We start from the raw sequence: 23,205 nt of genomic DNA, 5'->3' as shown, positions 1-23,205 counted from the left end.
ACACTCCAACAGCAGTGAGATGCTTCCATTATTAAACAATGTCCCAGATAAATGCTGTGTTCCTGGAAACACTGCATGGCAAAGAGAAACAGGAACAATGTAAATAGCACATTGAACTATTTTGTTCTGAAAGAGAAACAGTCTTTAGGGGAACACCACCACCATCCAACAGCATTTACACATTCCAATGGAAAACCAAGTCTAAGCATCTTCCTCAGTCCTTCCTTTTCCTGAACACATGAGAACACACCTTCATCTAGGACCCACAGAGCCAGGAACACGATGGCAATAGTTCAGCTGGCTGACATCAGAGCAGCTCATTCTGGGCCTTTGAAAAGCCCATGGCAAGTGAAGTGCTGCCACGATGAGATCACAGGGCAGCTTGGAACTGCTTCAGGAGTGCCGTCCAACAGCAAAACGCCCCACATAGAAATACCACCCATAAGGCCCAGGCATTGATCCTGAATTGCTGAGGTCCCATTAGCAAGGCTCTTACCCTGAATCACACAAACCAGCCTGAAGACCCCAGTTCCTCTGGTGCTGGCTTTCCAGCTCCTGCCCTGCCCCATGCGGGCTGTGCACTGGGGACACGGCATCTCCTCCACAGCTCCTCCTCACTTGTGCACTTCATGGGCTGCAGTATCGAGCCCAAAGAAGGTCAATTAATTTTCTGCTGCCTGCAAGAGGTTATTTTTGCTTTCAAATTAGAAATTAATATTCTATTTTTTTGCTCTGGCCCTCATACTTGAAAGCAAACACTTTGGGGACACAGAAGCACTTTAAATATTTCCTTTGTGAACATTCTGTACCTGGACACTTTCTCCCTCAGGGAACAGTTTACCTGAGGTAGACCTTTACAGCCAGAAGAAAATAAACCTCCTTCTGCAGTTACTCAGGAGCAGGTTTCCCCCACCATGGCCATGCATGGCAAGGCTCTGTTCAAGGTCTAATGGGGTCCAGGAATCACCATGACTACACATGGATCACACCATGCGCCACAGTCAACTCAGCCCCAAGCTGACTCTGTTCACAGAGGATGGCAGAAGCCAGCAGCCACCCATGCAACTAGAACAGCACCCTGGGGCTGCTGCAATGGAGAAGCCTCGCGGCAGGACACAAACCCACTGCAGCAGTGGCACGAGGTTGGGCATGCGAATACCTCACATCTGTGCTGAAGGTGCTACTGATGCTCATCCTTCTTCCCCACCTCACTCATGGAGCAGCTCTGCAGTGTGGGTTCCTGGGGGTGACCTCAATGGAGAGAGCAGCACAGGAAAACCCCTCCTGCTCCTCAGATGGGACACCGTGTCCCACCTCGCAGGGAGCTCACCAGCCTTGGTGGCACCCTAGAAGATGGCTGTGGAGATGCTCTGCAGGGACAGCAGCGATGCTGCCCTCGGGAAGATGGATCCTCCATCACTCACCTCTGGGTGCTCCCCATTGCCCTGGAATGACCAGGGTACCTTTCCTACCTGCAGAGGTGGCAGCTGGGGAATAGTAGAGAGAGGAGTGTGGAAAGGGGAAAAAGAGAAACTGAAGCCCTGTGAGGAAGGAAGCCCTTGGCTGCAGGGAAACACAAAGTACAAACCAACGAGGGGAACTTTATCCTCCCTTGCGTACATGCCATTCACCACATTTACACCCTGCAGCACAGTCACAGGAAAAATAAATGCCAAGTTTAAGGAAACAGTAGAAAAAAAAACCCTTTCATTATGAAATCAGCCATTCCTCACTGAGGACTGTGATTGCTCCCATCCCCACAGCTGCCTGAAACCTTTACAATCTGGTTTCCTTCTTCATCCTTCACATCCCCACCACGTCCTGGCCATCAAAGAACTCCCCTCCCCTCCTGCAGGATGAGCTCTTCTCCGAAAGCTTCCACAGGCAGAGGGCTGGGAGCTATTTGCCACTCTGTGCTGGGGGGTTCCAAGCCAAAACTGCGCTACAAACCCACTGCAATTCAAGGAGCTTTTTGTTTGCTTGTCTTTGAACACAGCCACCGAAGCTGCTGTGCTGGGCCCACACGTGCCCCAGCAGAACAAATCCCGTTCCAGGGGCTGCATGCGGCGGGTGCTTCAAAGGGAACTCCCCCTGTTTCCCTGAATAGGTTTGTCAGAACAACCACACACAAACGCTTCTGCTCTTTCGGGCTTTTCAGTTCCTGCCATCAGCTTATTTGGGAGCAGTCAGAGGACAAGACCCCTTTCCAAGAAACCTGGAGAGGGGCTTTGGACGAGGGATGTAGGGACAGGCCAAGGGGAATGGCTTGAACCTGGCAGAGGGGAGACTGAGATGAGCTGTTAGGCAGAAGCTCTTCCCTGTGAGGGTGCTGAGGCGCTGGCACAGGGTGCCCAGAGAAGCTGTGGCTGCCCCATCCCTGGCAGTGTTCAAGGGCAGGTTGGACACAGGGGCTTGGAGCAAGCTGCTCCAGTGGAAAGGGTCCCTGCCCGTGGCAGGGGTTGGAGCTGGAGGAGCTTTAAGGTCCCTTCCAGCCCAAACTAGGTTGGGATTTTATTGGGACCTGCCTGACACATCCCTTCCAGTTCCCACAGGAGGCAGCTTCCCGGTGCCAAGGCTCAGGGCCTGTGTTGGAGCAGGGCAGCTAACCTGGAAGCAGCATTGCCTCTGTGGAGCAGAAGCAGCTCCTGTGCTGCTGGGAAGCGATGCTCAAACCCTCTGCAGTGCCAGCACTGCTGGGAGGGGTGAGGACCGCAATTACACCAGCTGCAAACACAAAGGGAAAGAAACCCCAAGTTGGCAGTGATGTCTGGAGGTCAGCTAATCCCAACCCTGCTCAAAGCACAGCCAGCTCCAGAGGTGGATGCTGCCATCGCTGAGCACAAAGGGAGCTGTCTCACACAAAGAGAGCTCAATTGAGTCACACAAATACAGAGGAGACAGGAGAGGCCAAGGCTCACTCATTAAGGCTTGCTCCCCACCATGTAATCGTAAGGAACAGGCTCAAGCAGATGTATCCCCAACCTATCTGATTATCCTGCTCAGTGTTCAAGACACCCTCAAGGTCCCTGGCAATGAGATAAGTGTGTTTGGGCAGGCTGACGGGAGGGCACGCCTTTACCCAACTGCCCTTCCCAGGATCCTGCTGGCAGGAATGACCTGAGGCTCTCCTGAGCCCCAGGCACAGTGCTAGCCCTCCAGCCAGGCACTGTGCTCCAGCAAGCAAAGAAACCCTGAACAGGAGCCCATGTGCTGCAGAGGAAGCCTGAGGCTTGGCGAGGTGTCAAGCAGAGACCTGCCCAGGTCTGAGCTTCAGAGGTGTCTGCCCATGCACATGTACTCGTGCCTGCAGAGTCTCCGCTCCGGGATTCTCCATCACAGAGCTCACAGGGACACGTTTTCTCCAACAGGAAGGCAATTCCATTCCAGTCCCATCCTCCATCTCCTTAAAGCACAAACGCGCTCCAAGGCACCCACTGTTGTTTATGCACTCACGTGTGAGCTGTCCTACCTGGTGACCACAGCCCTGCAGAAAGAGGACATTCATTTACACAGTGGTTTGAATTCTCAGCTCACAGCAAACAGAAGTGGTTTTTCTTTTAGCACTCTTTGTCCCGAGTGCTGGGATAAGCCATAAGTAAGCTGGCAGCAAACCAGTCTGGTACAAACACAGAGCACCAGAACACAATGCAGACATCACAAAGCCATCAGTCTGGGCCAGACAGGAATTCTCCCCTTTGCGCAGGGCAGGCCTCCAAAGTCCTCGTGCTGCTACGTTCAAATCCATCTGAATTACGTGATGTGTAAACACACTCATCACTTATGGGTACGCAGAAGGGCATCCCACACACAAAGGTACTCAAGAAGCATCTGTGAAACGACTCAGGACTTGGGAAAAGGGAACTGACTTATCCCTCAACTCAGACTCTAACAGCATCCTTAAGCTGCAAATCAAATCTGCAATGACTGCAGGAGACTGAAAGACTTGGAACAAAAGCATCCCATTTACTTAGGATAATTTCTTCCAGCATTAAAGGAAAGGAGTTAAAGCATGCAGGAAAGCAGGAAAAGCAAACACAGCAGCAACTGAGAACATACTGTCCACTTCCATATGCCAGGGAAAACCCAGAGCAGCCTTAGCCCAAGCCCTAAAGGCATTATCCTCATACAGGCATCACCACAGGTCACCATTTGGACAGGAAAGATGCTTTAGTCTGCAAGTGCCAGGCTGGGACTCTCAACTCAAACTCCAATACAGCCATAGGTCCCACAAGTCACAAGCTGCTTAATCCCTCTGCAAACAGGGACTGCTACTTCCCTATCAGTGATAAAACACAGGAGCATCAATCAGGCATTAAGAAACAACTATGGTAAAGGCTGTATAAGCACTAGTGCAGTGCTTGCAGGGGAGCACCCAGCCAAGAGGCTCCTGCAAAGTGTAAAGGCCACTTCTGGCACCACACTTTGGTCAGTGACCAGGGGCCATGTGTCTGGTGCCCCAGTGGGACACAAAGGGGTTGGGATGCACACTGAGAGGAGCCCACACAGCCAAGCCCTGGGAAAGGCACTGAGGGGGAAGTCAAAGTCACCCTCAAGGTACTTCCCAAGCCGCTCAGAGCTATGTGCTGGCCCCTCCTGCCTTCCACACACCCCAGAATCTGTTACTCACTGCTCTTCATCTCACTGCCAGGCGGATGAATCAGCTTTCCAGGGACTGAACATCCTCTGTTCTCCCTGAGATGCCTGAGTCACGGACACCAACTGACGTCCTCAGATCTTCAATTCTCCCCTTGCCTCCCTGCATCTGCAGAGTGCCAGCCTCCAACTCCTCTCTCCCCTGTGGAAGTCTCAGTGACCTGAATCACTTCCAATTTCCCCACTTAAGGCCTGTGGCGTGCTTTTCTCCAGACAGCATCCAACTCGGCACGAAACTGACCCAAATCAAAGCCAGGAGGCTCGGAAGGTGGGCTGAGCTAGCCAGGGCAGGGGAACAGTGCTTTCCACATCCCTGTCCTTCCTGGCACCACCCCGCAGCCCCCAGCTGCTCACGCTCAGGCTGGCTGGGTGCCGATCCAAGCTGGCTTGAAAAAAACCCAGGCAGGGATAACATTCCCTCAAGCCTGGAGTGTGCACTCTGAACCCTTCAATGCACTTGTTTAACACCCCCCCAGCCAAGGGCAGGAGCTTGGGAGGTGGCAGGAGGAAGAGGGGATGGATGGCAAGCAGAGTCTGTTTTAACTGGCTGCTGATAAGAACACCAGAAGGATGCCTGAAGTAGAATGATCAGGAGCAGAGTGCAGGGGAGGCAATCAGAAGTGTCCAAGGAAGAGAATTTACAATGTGGTTTAGCAATCCATCACTGGCTCTCATTCCCACCTACAGGAACATCCACAAGCCTCAAAATACACTTTGCTTGGGGAGGCTGGAAAGGAGCAGCTCTTCTTGCAACCCCAGCTACCAGCACAGGAGCACTTTACTCCAAATCAGGAAGGGGAAGCAGTGCACATATAAAGGATAAACTGGTTTGAGTTCTCCTAAGTGTGAAGACAGCTTTTGTTTACCAGATGCATGCGAGGGAACATGTGTGTCCAGCACCAACGCCGCAGTGGAAATTTGGCTCCCTGCAATTCCCCGTGATACAGATGCATTTTTTCCAGAGGAAGTCCAACAGTCTTGTTTGTTTTCACCACTAACAGAGGAGAGCAGTGAAGTTTTCTACTGGGGAAGTGGAATGAGGTCAGAATAACAGAACAGAGTAACTAGGAAGGAATGTCCTTGCACTGTATTTTTAGAATAAGGATAAAGGTGGGGCCTTGCAAGAAGCAGGGGATGGGCCCGTTCTGGCACACGTGGCCAGGCTGGAACGCTTGGTCCTGGGGGCTTGAGGGGGTTTTGAGCTTATTTGCACAACGAATCCACTGCTGAAATGGGCAATCAGTAGGAGGGTCCATTGGGGAGGAGAGCAGAGCAGTGCCTGGGGCACACACACAGCCTAGGGAAAGGACTGCAGCTTCTCAGCTTCCCTCCCAGCCTGTTCCCCTTTCTCCCCTGGGAAGATAAGCACATTCTACGCCTCCACTGAACTGGAGATATCTCTACCTCTGCACACTAAAGGGAATCGGAGTTACCATGGGGTAAGCATTGTGAAGGGAATCGGGAGCAAGAAAAGCCTGATGCAGGGCACAGCGGAGCAGGCAGCGGTATTCCAGCAGGGAACTGGATTTACTGTGTTGTTGAGGCTGGATGTGAAACCCCAGCAAGACAGCCTGGGGGAGAGAAGAGCTGGGCCAGGGTAAGACTGTGAAAATGAAAAGGAAGGAACAAAGCAAAAGAACAGAACAGAGGCGGAGCAGGAAGCAGCTCGCCTGGGATAAACAGGTAAGGAGGAAAAAGGGTGCATTCAGGAGCAAGCAGGCAGTGGTCTGTTTCCTGGCACCAGCTAATCTGATTGGCACCAAGATACAAGAAACAGAGGCTTAAATAGCTCATGAGAGCAGATCTTCAGCTGGGGAGAGCCATCATCCCTCAGCAGTTAACTCCCTCTGGCTCTGCCCTAAGCCTTGAGGCAGAGCTGACCCTGCGAGCACAGCAGCGTGGAACAAACAAGACAAACTGTCCTTGCAAGGGTTAACAGACAGCAGGGAACAAGCTGTTCCATGCAGCCAGGTCAGGAAAAACAGGACTGGGACCCGACACAGCCATCACGCACACACCAGTGCTCAAGGAGCAGCCAACTCTGCTTGATAGGAAGGAGACTGCAGGGAGCTTCTCTGGCAAATCCACAAGGACACAGTCAACCCCATGGAGTAGCTGGTGAGGATCAGTGTAGGGAGCATCAAGGCATCCAAGACTGGAGACCAGCATCTCTGCTCCTCGATATTCTCTCTAGGAAGGCTAAGTAGGGGGAAGTGTGCAGGCCAGGGTGTACAGCACCTTTCACCCCTCAGTGCTGCCCAGAGCTGCAGGTCTCCTGCTTGTGTTGAAGATGTGGGTGGAAACAATGCAGCAGTCTGGGATCAGGACCAAAGGGATGGATCAGGGAGGGCAAGAAAATCCTCCTTGACAGGCGGTCATGGGAGGCTGGACTGGCCATCCAGCATGGGAGTTGTCAACCACAGTGGTACGTGGCCTGTGAGTCCTTCCTCTGCTCCCATCTGCAGGCAGGTGAGAGCAGAGAGGACAAGGCCCCTGAGCAGCAGGAAAGGAGGAATGACCTCCCCATTCCAGCTGGAGACAAGGCGCCAGCAGCACCCACAGTTGCCCAAGAGTACCCAAGGCAAACATGCACCATCTCCCCTCCAAATGCCCTCCACATTCCCACCGTTTAATTCTGGGAACTTCCTGAGCCTGCCATGGTTTGCCTGCTCACTATCCATAGAATCCCAGAGTGGTATGGGTTGGAATGCCACAGTTCCCAACCCTTTCTGGAGCTCGATGCAGGAAGTCTCACCCGCAACCCCGACTGCAACGTAAGTGACCCCCGTTCAGGCTTTGCTAATGGAGCGGCTCTTCTACAGGCTGCAGCACAAAGGCACTTCTCCAAAGCTCAGGCTCCCTCTGCCCATCTGCACCATGGTGGAAACTGCAGAGACCTTTAGATAGAAGGGCCAAGAGCCTCCTGTGCAGAGAGCTCTCTGCAAGAGCCCTGCTCAGCCATGGGTAAGGCAGGGCTTGCAGTAAGCACCCCAGTCACAGGGCACATCCAAGCGGCTGCCAGGAGGGGTTATGTTACCAGCAGCATTGAACCACACAGCAGAGGCTGCCACGGGGATTATACACCAAAAGCAGAACTTACTCTTCAGACACACACCTTCCAAGGCTCTCGAGAGCCTCACAGCTATGTCTTCCCAGAGAATCCCATCACGGGTACAGGACAAGGTTAGCCCAGAGCTATGAGCCAGTCCATTCATCTCACTTAGCAGATAAATGCTTCTTACCCTCCACCCCATGGTAATGTGGCCTTGACAGGTGGAGTGCCCACAGTAAATACTACGTCTGTCCCATATTCTGAGTTATCCCTTCAGGGATGAGAGCAAAGACACGTGTTTGGGGAACGGATGCTTCCTACAGCCTCCCGCACAGCTCCCAGCATCAGAAAATTAAGCTGACTGGAAGAGCAAAGCCTGGTGCTGCCCTTAAGAGCAAACCTTGTTTGGTGTCATTACTCACAGGCCAGTTAAACTGGGGAGCTGCTACTCTGGAGCCTTTTCTGCTTATTTCTTTATGGATTACAGGGCAAGGGAAAACCAGGAACACCAAAGAAATGTCCTGGAAATGCCTTAGGACACCCCACACATCCCACTGGCAGCAGTGCTGAGCCCAACCTTACTTCTCTCCTTAACTGCCACTCATAACAAAACAGCAGTTGCATGTCTTGGCTCTTCACTGACTAGCTGGGATATCACTGAAACATGGTGGCGGTTGGTAAAGAGCAGTTTTAACTCCTGGGAAGTGTTCTCTGTGGCAGTGCTTCCCACTGGTGTCATCTTTAACAGGCCACCATCACCCCTCTGGAAGGCTGACTCGGGGGTAGATGTCTGTGCATGTGGATGGACTAAGGTCCTGGAAGTGCTATCAGACTAAAGGGAGCTATCAGGTCCAAACGGTCTCTTCTCCATCCAGGCAGATGCTCAGCACTGCAGCATGGGTTTTCCCAGTTTTCCCACCATTTCTGTGGTTTCAGCCACTAGTTGGGTACAGCCCCTGAGCTCCACATCATTTCTGCTCAGCCTGCAGACAGGAAGACTCTTCTGTCTGGATCTTTGTTCTTTCAACATCATCTAAATATCACTCCCTTAACACCCGATTTCGTATTTCAACCCCTTTAATTACACACAATGGAGATTTTATCGGAAATCTGGTTACTGTCTGAAAGCCTGAGCATTCCATCCCAGCCTTGGAATTGATCCATCGACTGCTTCTACATCTCCCATTTCAATTTAACATTTAACACTTTATACCTGCATTAATTACACTTCCCACAATCAACAGCAACACACGCTGGCCCTGCCCCTCTCCCCACACAGACACCTCATGCTCAAGACAGCTGTGCTCTTGAACACGGGTGTTTATGGGGCTGAGAGGACACCCCACGTAGAGCAGCAGTAGTAAGCAGCAAGGGTTAGTAAGCAGCACCAGTGCAGGGACACGCAGGCGCAGAGCGGGCCCTGGCCTGGCCCCAGGACGTGGGGAGCTGAGCCTGTAGCCAGCTCCCATCCATCTGTCCCAATTCCCCCTGCCTGGGGGAGGCCATGCACAGGCTGTGCCACAGCTCCGGCCCACGCTGCACAGCGGGTGAGGGGGCTCAGGCTCCCCCGGAGCTGCACGCAGGCACCGGCACGGGTCTGTAGGGCAAGCAGAGCTCTACCAGCATCTCAGCAGTCTGCAGGGCCTCAGCACAGCACAGCATGGGGAGCACAGCACTCCTCTGCGCCCCAAGCCGAGCACACATCCTGTGAGCAGACACAAGCTGCATGGACTAAATAAGACCCCCATTACACTGCCTTTATACCTTGGCACTGCCAGCCCTCACAGGCACCTGCTCTAAGGCACTGCAGGGCCCAGCTTTGCTGTGAGGACAGTACCAGGTTTCCTTCTGCAGGCCACAGCATGGAGAACTGGAAGTGCTTGAGGAGGGTGAGCTGCTCCTCTTACCCTGCCTGCAACGCTTCGTGTTGCAAGTGCAGATGGGAGAAGATGGCATCCCCAGCACTGCAGCAAACAGGGATATTTGTCCCTGAATAATTTCTCTAGCATATTAAGCACAAGTCATTCTCATGCAGAGGCTGCCCTGTACAGCTGCCAAGGTCAGCAAGACCTTGCTTTATTTGCTGCATAAGGGCTGGCTGTGCAAGTTTTTACCTTGTACATATTTTTTCCACGGGTTCTCATCTTCGATTTCCCTGCTGCCAATGCTATGCTGCCAATGCCTCTGCATCTGCTGGCTGCTCGGGTCATGCCTGCTTCTCTGGCTGCTCATAACAACCACCCAACAGCCAATCTTCCATAGCAGTCAGAATTCCAGCAAGCCAATTCTTAACGCTATGTTTAATTCAAAAGGAACCAAGGACAGTTATTGAATAACAATTTCCAAGGAAAACATGCTCCCCAGCTTTTGCTAACAACATCAATATGGTTCTATTTTCAGGGGGTCCTGACCCGCTTATCCACTCACACAGCCACCACTGTTCACGTGCTGGTATCTACATACAGATGAGGTTTTGTGCAAGGATTGCATTCAAGCACCCAGCACTGCCTGCACACACAGCCTCTGGATTACAACAGCAGCCAGTGTGGCTTTCGGGAAGCAGCCTGGATCTGAAGAATGGCAGGGGCTGAAAATAAGGCCTGATGGTTTTTAAACTGCAGACACTTTCCTACAGGCTATAGCCAATGCTTAGACCCAGACTAAGGACTGTTCTTCTCCCCCGTTTACTAACTCCTGTGTCACTGCAGGACAACAGCCAAACTGAGGTATGGCACAGGGAAGAAAAATGCTATTTGAAACTGTCCAACATCATGATGCTGCAAAGGATTCAAGCATCAAGACACTTTAATCCAAGCTGTCCCTCTGCAGAAAACCAGGTGTAAGCGACCTACCTGAGGTCAGCGGCCAGGCAGGGCAGCTTCACAGCATCCTCCCCTGCTCAGGAATCACCCTGCTGTGCACTCACACTGCCTTACCCAAGCCTCTAAACCCAAGCCAATGGAGAGGTGGCAAGCAGCAATGTCCAACACGTCCCCTGACGTGCCAGGGTCAGCCCAGCAGAGTTCTGCAGCAGACTCTGACCTTTGGGGGACCCCACAGCCATTGTCATAACACAAACTGTCATTCAAGCTCAACACACACACTGGTGCCCCAAAGTCTCTCCATTGGAGGAAGGCAGCAGTACCGAGGGGTTAAGCAGCTGAAGAGGGATGCAGACAAGGACTGCAGGCTCTGAGCAAACACACTGCCATGCAGGCAGCTCCAAGGCTTGGCATCACTTGTGAGCAGGGCCTGTCTGCTGAAGGTGCTGCCTTTGTTAGCTCGGTACAGGCACATGATGGAGTGGGGTAATTACCTGCATTTTAGTTTGGAGAACCCAGGCTTCAATCCTGGCTCTTGTCACAGCTGGAGATGAATTTAGGGACTACAATGAGAGCCAAGTTAATCTCTTTTCTACAAAATCACCAAATAATTGCCAGTGTTCTGAAAGAGAGGCCCAGGACTCTATGTAAGGGCACTGGTGCTTATGCTACTATTGCCCTCAGTACAATAGTTAGTAATGGGTTGATGTGAGCAGTCATCACAGCTCTCAGTGCTCCTTCGATGGACCCAGCACAGGAACATAAAGAACCTCACCCATGCACCACTGGATGTGCTTCATGGTGCAACAGGTCCTACAGGGAGGGAAGCAGCATTGAAACAGCCAAGTTTTCATAAGGATTCACATATACCTCAAGTTCAGAGGGCCAAAGCACAGCTCCAGCGTAGCTCTGGATGCCTCACTGGAAAGCCACCAGGGCTGATGGTGGACCAGTAGAGCTGAGGGGTATTCCTCTCCTTCCTCATGGCTGAAGGCTGCCCAAGCAGAGCCAGTAGGGAAATGAGTACTTTCCCCATAAAAGTAATTCTCTATTTTTATCTTGCTAGGAAAGTTTTTCATTTAGAAACTGAAACTATTGCTTCAGGGAGAAGCCAAGTGCCCTTCTTCTGTCAGATTTTTACCACAGAAGTTTTCATCTAATCAAATAAACCCTTTTGCCACTAAAAGGAACCATCATGGAAAAATCAGAACAGTTTCTGAAGGACTCTAAGGAAGAAGAACAGGGAAGTTGCATTCCTGACTCCTGCAGCAGCACACTCCTTCACAGGACTGCTTGCAGTGTCACCTCACCCCTGCGCCTCAGGTCACCCACCACAGATGATCCTCAGTGACAAAGCACTTGGGAGAGCAGCACGCTCAGTGGGGAAGGCAAGCAGCAGCTGGTGTCTGTGAGCCAGCTCTGAACACAACACGGGGCTCTACAGAGCTTCTCAAGTGCCATCATCCTCCTCTCTCAGCAAAGAGAAAGTCTCCAGCACCCTCAGCCACCACCACAGCTGCATTTAGGCAGGAAGACACAAGAGAGGTCAAAATGAGCACAGAAGCGTTTTCTGAAGCAGCCTCAAGCACAGAACACTCGGCACCACAGCACAGCACCCTTCATCTGCACCCAGCAAGCATCCGCACCCTGAACCCTGTCGCACACAAGGTGAAGGGTGGCTGCTGTCCTCATGGTGGGGTTTTCACAGCAGGCCAGAGGTTCATGTGAAGGCTTCCCTTGTGCAGCAGCAGCAGAGAGCTTAAGGGACTGGTCAGAGGACATCCATGAAGTGGGGACGAAGGGAGCAGCAGCCACAGTGCTGCAGGGGCTGGCAAGGAACCTGGGCATCAGGAGGTCCCTGCTGCCAGACAGGGGGAGATTCCCAAGGCCAAACCAAATTCTGCCAAGCTCAGGGCCAGGCATCTCCTCCCACCGTTATCTCTAAATCCTCTTTACTCCGCAGAGCTGTTCTCCACCCTCCTTCCCTTTTAATCAGGCCTGACCTACAGATGTCAGCCTCCTTTCGGCTAAGTCAACACAAGTGCCACATCGAGGATGCTGTTACAGGAAAAACCTCACTTACACTCTTGGCTGGATTCCAGAGCCTGCTCCTTGGTCTAGACCTGACCTCGTTCCTCTTCTGCAAGCTTAATCCTTTACCTTAAGGGCACAGCGAACACACAGACTCCACCATGGGCCTGTCTATGCTCAGCCTCCCCTTCAGCCTCCGGAGCCAGGAGACTCTTTTGATCACACGGGGCTCATGAGGCTCCCTCTGAACTGCAGGAACTTCAAACACACCCGTATGCTCAAGAGCCACAAAGCAAACATGGAACACACGCTTTATGCTCCGCAAGGTAAACCCTACCCTAGAGCTCACCCAGCAGGACAGGAACCTTCAATCAACAGTCCCCAAAGCTTCCTCAGATGCAGCCCTGGCCTCTCACCAAAGCCACAGCCCCGTCTGATACATCCAGCTTCATCCAGGCATTGGAATAGAACAGTGTCATGGTTTAGCCCAGCTGGTAGCTCCGCATCCTCAGCTGCTCACTCACTCCCTGCTTCCCTCCTCTGCGTGGAATGGGGAGAGAATCAAAGGAATGTAAACCCCACAGGTTGAGATAAGACAGTTTAATAACTAACACACAGTATAATGCTGCTAATAATAATAACAATAATGATAAGGGAGATAACAAGGAGGGAGAATATAAAACTAAAAAGAAAAACTAACACTGACCAGCAGTGATGCCAAATCCAATTGCTCAGCACCCACTGACCGATGCCCAGCCCAACCCAAGCAGTAACTGGTCCCTTCCAGATAACTCTCCCTAGTTTATATCTGGGCATGACTTGTGGTATGGAACATCCCTTTGGATAGTGTGGGTCAGGTGTCCTGTCCCTGCCCCCTCCCAGCTTCTTGTGCCCCCCTCACTGGCAGAGCATTGAGAGACTGAACAGTCCTTGATCAGGGTAGGTGCTGCTGAGCAACAGCTAAACCATCGGTGCGTTACCAGCATCATTCTCACTGAAGCCAAACACAGCACTGCACATACAGCTACCAGGATGAGAATTAACTCACTAACACAGACAAAACCAGGACAAATAGTCTGGGTTGGAAGGGACCTCAAAGCTCACAGTGACATGGTTTTGTGGTGGCCCTGGCAGTCCTGGGTAAAGGTTGGACCTGATGATCTTAAAGGTCTTTTCCAACCTGGTTAATTCTATGTTCCAACCCCTGCCACGGGCAGGGACACCTTCCACTAGACCAGGCTGCTCCGAGCCCCGTCCAACCCAGCCTTGAGCACTTATTCATTCTTTAGCAGAAACAGAAGACACCAATTGAACAAGGAGAGCTTCAACCAGCTACTGCATCACCCTCCCACAGTACCCTAACCAGGCACAGCCCAGAGACGTACTGCAATGGTACGCTCCAAATAAGAGCTAGTTTGTGGCTCTTCAGTACACCACACTTGTCCTTGCTGTCCTCATGTGGCCAACATGCAGGAGTCACAGGTTGGAGGTAGATGGGCAACAACTTGTCCTATCTTCCCCAAACACATCATATAAACAGGGTATCAAGACCAAGTGGGATCTGGCTCATGCACTCCACCTTGTGACCCAAAACCCTCACGCCCCAGTCACGTACCAGTAACAGCAGTGGAAATATCAACACACAAGTGAGATATTAGCAACTAATCTGTTACCAGCTTATCCCAAGGCAGTGAGCTGTGAATTCAACCTCTAGGAACCACCACACGGTGTTTCTTGGCTCTCACAGACATTTCATGGTGCTGTGTTTGTGGGGGATGCTCAAACCCCCATTATCTGTATCTGACAGGATGCTGACCCAACGCTCTCCTCGCGCATGGGAGCTGTACAAACCAACCCCCATCGAGCTGGGAGGAGCCTCTGGATCAAGTGCTTTGAGCTCCACAACAGCCCTTGACTGTGTGCTGCAAGAAACCCTCCGCACAGGCACACCTTTCACATCGCGGGAGGAGGGGACAGGAAGGGAAAGAGAGGAAAACTGAGACAGCAGCCACGTCCTCCGGTAACAGAAACACCAGAGATGCTCCCTCAGTTTACACGACCAAGGATTTGAGCCCAATGTGCTTTTAAAAGTCCTTTTATCATGTATTTTAATGTCTCTCCCTGCTCTGTGAGCGAGCCGGGCTCTGCTTTCCACAGACATTATTTATTCACTTTTACAGCGACTAACCTGAATTTCCAGACTGTTCAAAAGCAAACCTGAAGCACTGCTTTACAAAGACAAGGCCTGCTCCCCCCTTGTTTGCCTTTTCATCTCCACCCCTCAGCTGAAGCATCTCTGCCTCTCATCTACTAAATAAACTGTAGCTTTCCACTAAAAAACAAATGCACTTCCCTTCACCTCCACGCAAAAATGTGCTGACAATTCCCTTTCCTTTGTTCTGGAGCCACCCAAAGTGGAATAAGTTTCTTTTCTTTAATCCAAAACTGATTTTTCATCTTAGCCACCTATTTGGGAAAAAAACCCACTTGAACTTACATCACTTGCTGCAGTCTTACAGCCTGGAATGAAGGGAACACGACGCTGAAAGAGAGGGATTACCACTGGCTTGGGGTTAGGGGGGCACCACAGCCAAAAGCAAGCTCCAAGCTCAGTGAAAGCGGCCGCACTGCTGCACAAGCTGCCTCCTGATTGAGGAGCAGAAAGCAGCAGCACAGAGTCTAAATTAAATCCAACTAAGGCTCTAATCCAAGTCCACCAAATGAAGGAGCAGCTGTAAAAGGCTCAGACTCACCAGGATGTGCTCCTGGCACCCAGGGGAGGTGTCCTGGAGACAGGGAGCTCCAGAAGCACTCACCTATCCTCACCGGGTGCCTGCAGCAAGGGAAGCAGTCACACACAGCAGGTCCAGCACAAAGCAGGTTTAACCCCTTACAACTGTTTCATCACGAGTAAGCTCTAATTCTGGGACAGGGAGGGCAGGTAGACATTTTCTTGTGTGGAGATGCCCTCTACTCAACCCAGCCTAAGAACTTCACTTACGCCAGGCTGTGATTAGGGGATTCAGGTCAGGAGCAAGCAGATCTCATGCTTTAATTCTCTCTCTCGTTTTGGGTGCCTGAATCTCCATGATGAGCAGCATCACATCCGTGCAGGAACCAAAGCAAACTCGTGTGCACAGGCTCTGTCCCTCAGTACAGGGAGATACATGGAGTCAGCTGTGAGAACCTCCCACCCCCACGTGCTGGATGCTGCTGCAGTGCCACTGTACTCTCCCCCCACACAGAAGACTCAAAGGAACAGTCCTAAGGCCAGTCTCACCTCTATCTCCACAATCCAGCTAACAATACTGCATCAAGTCCACCCATACCACTGCCTTTTTATCTCCCCTGCAGTACCCCCCCCAGAAGGATGTATATCTGAACCCACAGCATCCAAACCCTCTCCCAGCTTGCAGGTTTCCTGCTGGGATCACCCCACTGAGAACCACTTAGGCAACACACTGGTTTAAGACCACCCTAAAAACACCCATACACTCAGTAACTGTAGCCCCAGTTCCACTCTCCAATAAGTATCAGGCAGTATTAGAGCCTTGCTGAGTGCCCTGGGACTGCAGTAACATGCCTCCAGCGCTGCTATTTACTTGTGGCAGTTTTTCACTACCTGCAAATGCTATCCAGAAATACAGAAGAGAAACTGGTGCTCTTGGGAGCTCAGAGTCTAAATGCAGAGGTCAGAAGAAACACTCTGTTCTTATTAATGCAGTTCTGTGGAGAGAGGGGAAAATGAAAGGCAAGTCTGTATGCTTCTTGGAAGCAGATTACAGCTAATAACACACAGATTACAGACATTACATGAATTTAAATTCACTCTTCTAGTATTCAGTGTATTAAAGTTTTTACCTTCCTCCCTGTATCGCTCCCATTTGGAGTCAGCTTCACTTTCTGCCTATCACGAAGATGTTACATGTGGCCAATAATCCCCGAAATGGACTTCTCTCCCTCAGCAGTCGTGTTGTACCAGATGTCTTTAAAAACAGGTAAAAGCCCATATGTCATGTTAGTTTAACAAGCACGCTGCCTTCCTTTCTTTCCTTTAGGTGGCTGCTGCACAACTCTGAGCAAGTTTCTCCATCCTAATGGCATCCAGCCTGGATGAGCTTTAAGGTTCCTTTCAGCACAAACCAGTCTGGGATTCTACTGCCAAAGAAGTATCTGAGGATGCTCAAAAGAAAACCATGAGTCAAGCAAGGCACCAGCCACATCTCTGTTGCTGAACATCAGGAATGTTCATATTAAAAGCTTCTCATACCTGTTCACATCTACATTTTACTGACAGAAAGCAAACTCCATGGCAAACAAACTGCACATCCCTGCCTGGCAGCCCCACATCTGGAGTGCTTGGCTGCACCATGGCCCCCAACTCCAGCCTTGCTCTCCTGGTCCCCACATTGGGAAGGACAATACATCCCCCAAGCCTGCAGAGCAGGAACCAGTGGGCAGTTGTCTGAAGTGTAGTTTGCAGTGAATTACCATTGCACAGGATCAGCTCAACTCAACTCTCCAGTCTTTTAGTTTCAAGAAGGGAGTTACTGCTGGTAAAAAGCATCTGCCTTGCTACATGGCCTTACGCAGTGGCTGGATTAACCATTACTCTTATTATCCAGTACAGAGCTATAGCAGCATTTCACTGAACTAGCTGGTTACTTGGAGAAGCTGTCAGCAACCAGCTCAGTCTCAGCCATGCAGATGCTCTCCTCAGCCTTGGGCATCCTCCAGCTCCTCTTTTCACCACCATTTCCATCAGCCTGTGGGGCTCAGGCCTCATTCCTGCCCAATCCCTCAGCCCAAGCTGAGCGCAAGCACACAGCAGAGGAATGAGGACAGCGCAGGGAGGACAGAGTGCGCATCTTTCAGCTGCAAAACCAATGTGAAGGGCATGGAACAGCAGGCTCAGCTCCTCGTGATGCCCTCAAGGGCATGTGGCACAGCCTGGGAGCTGGAGCAGCCAATGGCTCTGCCTCAGCAGGGGTTCACCTCACTGCAGGTAAGCAGGAGGGCAGGGGCTCACCATCCATCCCACTCTGGTTGGCTTTATTGACATGACCTGCAGCACAACCAATGTTAGCTCCTTATCAGGCCTGCGCTTAACGAAGGGCACTGAGTGCTTTGCTGAGTACCCCAGGCTGAGAACCCAAGGGTTCATGGGGGACTTCGTCACCACCAGGACAGAGGCATCAGTTTGTGGATCCAGAGGTCAAGCGCTATACACCCAGCACCTGGAGGCTACAGAGAAAGGACAGACCACCTGTATCCCTATGGATGGATCCATGCTACTGTTTCTTTTTGTACCTCAGAAATAACTCCACTACATCTGAAGGTGCAATGCAAACCCCCTGTGTCAGCACTGCTGATTACTACTTATTTTAAGGCATTCAGACTGTATTTAAAAGGATCCCACTGGTATCTGGTGTGACTACAGAGATCCATCCATCCTGACCTGCTGGCTGTAGCCAGGGGGGGACATCCAAGTGGTTTGATTAAGGGTGAACAGCACTGATCAAGAGGTTTGGCCAGATCTGGGGAAAGAGAAATGTTTCTGCTGCTCCATAGACCCAGGGAAGAGCCCAGTCCCCTCTTCTCCACTGGGTTTGGATCTCAGAGCCTGTGGTGACATTCTGCAGGCTGTGTTCTGAGTGCTCTGGAGAATAGCTCCAGCAGCAGCCCTGCAGCCAGCCGCAGCTCCCAGCAGGCCATGATGCTTCTCTGCGTGAGCTGGGTCTCCTTTACAGGGCAGGCTTCCCCATCAGCAAGGCAGGGACACTCGGCAGCTCACCATTCCAGCCTTTAGGGCCGCTGTAATGACCAGTCCATCAATGCACATGCATTCCCCCCGGCGACACAGCCCTGCACAGCACAACCAGCACCACCCTGCCCTGCAGTCCCAGGACCTTCCACCAAAAGATCACTTCCCAAACGTTAATGAACGAATTCCCAGCAGTCCTGGACCAAGGAGTGCAGAAGCAGGCTGAGGTGTCCCTGCGTCCCCAGGTCAGACCTGCCAGCTCCCTCCTGCTGAGCTACAGGCCTGTGAGCTATTTCACAGGATCCCAGGGTGTTTTGGGTGGTTTGGGAAGGGACCTTAAAACTCCTCCAGCTCCAACCCCTGCCACAGGCAGGGACCCCTTCCACTAGAGCAGCTTGCTCCAAGCCCCTGTGTCCAACCTGGCCTTGAACACTGCCAGGGATGGGGCAGCCACAGCTTCTCTGGGCACCCTGTGCCAGCGCCTCAGCACCCTCACATAGGGAAGAGCTTCTTCCTTGTATCTAACCTGAACTTCTCCTATTGCAGTTTGAACCCATCACCCCCTGTCCTATCACTACAGGCCCTGATGAAGAGGCCCTCTCCAGCATCTGTTCTAAAGTTCTTTCCAAACCAGAAAGACAAAATAAAACCTTTGTTTGCCTTGAAAAGCAGATCTATGCAGCAGAAAGGTACTACTAAAAGTTTCACTATCCAAAGTAAAAGTCGAAGGCAGCCATAAAGAGCCTCTGAAACATAAGCAGCACATTGTGCGTGGTGTGACATTTATTGCTGCCTTCAGAAGGAAGCCAAACATCTTAATATGGAAAAACACCGCTACTTCTGACCCAAACAGCTCGGGAACAGGAAGTAAAACCACAGCACCCAGCAGTGGCCTCCCCGCCTCGGGAGCAGCAGCAGAGAAACCAGCATTTCCTGCCCCATCCCTGGCCTCCCGGCTCTGCCCGGGGGCCGATCCCACCTAAACCACTCACAGACGGGTATTAAAGCTCCCGCAGCAACGTCAGGGCTTTATCGCAGGGAATCAGCTGGAGAGAGACAAGGCAATGGGACTGCAGGACTCACCCACTGCAAACAGCACAGGGCCTCCTGCGAGGGGATTCCACTGCTTTGGGTGGCTTCCTGGGTTTTCAGCAGCCAAACTCCTTGCTCAGGACAGGCGTACTTCAAGAGTTAATTCTGGTTTTACTGCCTCATCACCAGCAAACCCTGGGAAATCAAGTCAAGCCTCAATTGGCTCAAAGCATAATTGCATTTCTCTCAAATAACAGCTTTGCATGACTTCATTTTCTGTTGGGCTGGGTTTTGGGGTGGGTTTTTTCTGAGTTCGTGCATATTACATCCTAATTGTATTCCCGAGCTCTCATTTGCAGCTACAGGAATAACCCAGAAAGACAGAGAGATGAGCTCATTTTCAACTCATCACCTGAGCACGGAGCTGAGGCTTTAAAACAGAAGTGACAGCCAGACCAAGGGACCTGCAGGAACAAAGAATCACCCAAAAGTGACAGTCCGGTGTCCTTCTTGGTAACTCAGTGCCAGAGAGAAGGGGGGAAGACCTGAGCAGAGCAAACCCTGAGTCTCGCCCTTGGAATGCAACAGGAAACGCCATTTGCACAAACACTGCACTGAACAGCGGCTCAGAACCAGATATATTGATTAAACCCTGCTTTCAGAAAAGCTCCTAAGCAGCATTTTTAGCAGCTCAAGCAGATTTTTCCTCCAAGAAAAATGGTGCAGAACACTTCAGAAAGCGGAATAAGAGTTCCGACTTGTTTGAGTTTTATTCACTAGTAACTACCAGGAAATGACAGCTGTTGGTACAGCTTTGTGCCAGCATTGCTGAGGGTGGAACTGCACCGACACCACTGCTGGGGAACACACACAGCTGCAGACCCAAGGGGAGAAAGCACATTAACACGCACATTTTGTCCATTACCACCCAAGACTTCTCCAAGGACAGGGGTTTTGTACCAGAGGAAAGAACCCCGAGCTCGCTCCAGGTGCACCCCCTCACAGAGCAGCCTACAGCCCTACCTCTTGTTCTCTTAAATCCCTTTGCCTCCGTGTTCCTAAGTACTGCTTTGGCAGAGGGGTTGCGCTGCGAGGAAGGAAACTCCCCCCCCCATTCCCATTATAGGGCTGTGTGAAATCCACCCTCTGCCCCAGCACCCTCCCGGCACACAAGGCAAGGAAAGAACACCAAGTGGGAGCCCAAAAGGCAGTCAGAAGTGCCGCCAAAAAGTGGAGCTCTCTCAGGAAAGGCCCTCCCTTAGGAAGCTGCCAGTCAAAGCCGATCACGAGGCTGTTTTCCAGGGTGAATAGAGTTCTTATTGACACAGCTTATGTCTGCAGCACGCAGCCCTCTGCGAGGCTTTCACGAGCAGATTGGATTACACAGACGCAGTCGCTCTGATTTTATGCATTCAGAAGCCCTCAGACATAAACCGCCCAGCTCAGGAGGCCACCAGGTCTGCAGCTCCGTATCAGTCAATGTGCTTTCACACAAAGTAAGGTCCTGGCACCTTTACTTGGGCTCCAGGGAGAGGACCTCACCCTTGCTGAGTAGAGCCATGTAATTTGGAGGCCAAGCCACAGATTTGCTCCGTGTGAGTAATCCAAGACAGCTTGGTACTTACCACTAGGATGGGAGAAGGGAAAAAGAAAGTATCTGCTGATACCATTTAAAATGGGGGAAGATAACATCACTCTGGGTAGACAATCCTTCCTGGAAGATGGCATGGAAAAAGGGGAGGATACACTCCTTTTTAAACAACACGCAACAGCTTAGCAAGCAAGAGATGCCTGACTGCAAGAGCATCACAAGCACAAGCTCAGGTAGATCATCTGTCACGGAGCAGCAATCTGCACCCACAGAGGAACCTAGAGAAAACAAACCTAAAGGATGCATTTACAGAGTTTCGATGCTTAGGGGGCACCAGGAGGAACTGTTCCAGGAGCAGACACACGCACAAAGTACCTGTGATGCTGCATTAAAGGTGAACAGAGAATTACAAAGTCTTTTGTTCTAATAAATGCTCCGGCTTAAAGGCTGTGCTTCAGCAAGAGACAAGTCCGTGCTTAAACCGTGTGACAGATCAGGCACTGCCCTCGAGAAGGATGTATGTGTACTGCCCACAGCTCTGCACTACACTGATTAAAAAGAAACTCACCCCAAAAAAACCCAACCAGTCGAACAAGCAATCCAGTGCATTACACATGGGCAACTGGTTCCCTATCACCTAAGAGGGAACAACTCCTGCATCGACTTGTCCACACTGAATTGACGCTTCTACCCGAAGCATTGCATCTGGCAAAGAGCAGATCAAGCAAGCCTGAGCTTCAGAGCTTTGAAGGGATTTTCAGAGCAAACACACACTGTTCAGTGAAGACATCCTCTCCCCACCACTGCCTCCATTCCCCAGCTGAGCATTTCTCTCCTGCTCAAGACTTTCCTCATGGTTTGCCTGCTAGGTGCTGCGAAGCTGGATGTGGGTAACCCAAATGCAGGGTGCCACCACGTCTGTCTGCAGCGACAGCTGATCTTCAGTTGGACATCCGGCCTCTGCTTTCAGAGCACAGCAGCGGGCCACAGCTCCTGTGGCTACCTGGGGAAACAGATCTAGGCAAACTCCTCTTTCAGTGCACAGCCTCCCTCCAAACAAGCAGCCTCGTGTTTCTAGTACTCAGCTTAGTTCCCACACGTGACTTCTAGTATGCTCATGGTCAGGATCGCCTCCTCCTCTGGAGGCTGCACACTTTCCCAACACGCCCGAGTCACACAGTGAGTTGCCAAAGCCAAGCTCTCAGCACCAGCACGGCAGCAGGGGTGTCCTGCTGAGGCATCAGTCATGACTGTGGCTTCATGATCATCACCTGCACCGGCCACAAAGAACATCTCCCTCTGCTCCCAGGCTCCTGACTAAGCTGCAGGTACTGGGGACTAGGAAAGCCCTGGTTTGACTCGTGCATGAAGAAAGAGCCATTTGCAAGACACAAGCAGTGCGGTTTCGCCACCCGTTTAATTCAGCATAAGCCAGCGCTGCTAATACAAGCAGCAGTCCAGCCTCATCCTGTCCTGCCCCTGCATGCCAGGTCCTTGTGCCAACACAACTGCTCCTATGGCCATATGGAGAGGTGAACCGAGAAAGCAGTGATGGCTAAAATGAGTAGTGCTGGTTTGTTTTCTGCAAGACTGTTCTTGCTCCACAAGGATGAGGAAGAGACTGAAGGGAAGGGCTAGAAGCAGGACCACATTTTCCACCACAGCACCAGCTTCAGAGCTGATTTGTGAGCTGTGCTGCAAATGAAATCCAACCTCCCCCGCTTCAAGCCACAAGTTTTTAACCCCCACTTTGAGATTCCCTTAAAGGCACAGAACAGCCTCTCAAACTCTCCTCTCTGGTGGCAGCACAAGTACTCATCTTGGGGCAAGTCCAAGGGAAAACTTCTAGGTCAGTAAAAATCTAAGAATATCATTTCAGCCTCCTGCCAGCCATTCCCCAGCAGGGCAGGAGGCAGCAGAGGAGGTCACCACTGCTGGTAAAGTGGAACCGGGCACAAAACCCACTACAAAATCCTCTATGTGGATGTGACACCCCAACACCTCACATGGACAACTGCCCAGCACCCCCACTGCTCAGTCGCGTTCCTTGGGAGGGCAGCCCCAGATCCACTCCCTCCTTCCCCATGGGGACCCCTCACTCCCATCAGGGGTGGGCAGAATGTAGCACCCTTACTTCTGATCGGGGCAGACGCTGCAGGAGGCTGAGCAGCCCCAAGGTTACAGCAATGAGGGGCTCATTTCCTTACAGACCACCACGGCTGCTTTGGGCCCCTGCCAGCGTATCACAAGCCACCTGGAC

General features: G+C 51.6%; 1 protein-coding gene across 5 annotated transcripts in view; it reads right to left on the bottom strand.

The window, feature by feature from the left end:
* MBNL3 (muscleblind like splicing regulator 3) overlaps positions 1 to 23,205 on the bottom strand; it is a 75,947-nt gene that overhangs the window by 50,077 nt on the left and 2,665 nt on the right. The window contains exon 1 of one of the 5 annotated variants that reach the window (XM_062612769.1): positions 19,406 to 21,759. The exons of the other annotated variants lie outside the window; for them this stretch is intronic. The gene's annotated coding sequence lies outside the window, so the exon portion shown is untranslated. Of the gene's footprint in view, positions 1 to 19,405; positions 21,760 to 23,205 lie in introns of those variants that run through there. 5 annotated transcript variants of the gene reach the window in all.

Source organism: Pezoporus occidentalis, unplaced genomic scaffold (assembly GCF_034315485.1).
Source record: "Pezoporus occidentalis ecotype Australia unplaced genomic scaffold, CSIRO_AGI_Poc_V1 ctg161, whole genome shotgun sequence".
NCBI lineage: Eukaryota > Metazoa > Chordata > Aves > Psittaciformes > Psittacidae > Pezoporus > Pezoporus occidentalis.
The sequence above is the reverse complement of the archived record's forward strand: the minus strand, read 5'-3'. Positions and strand labels throughout refer to the sequence as shown.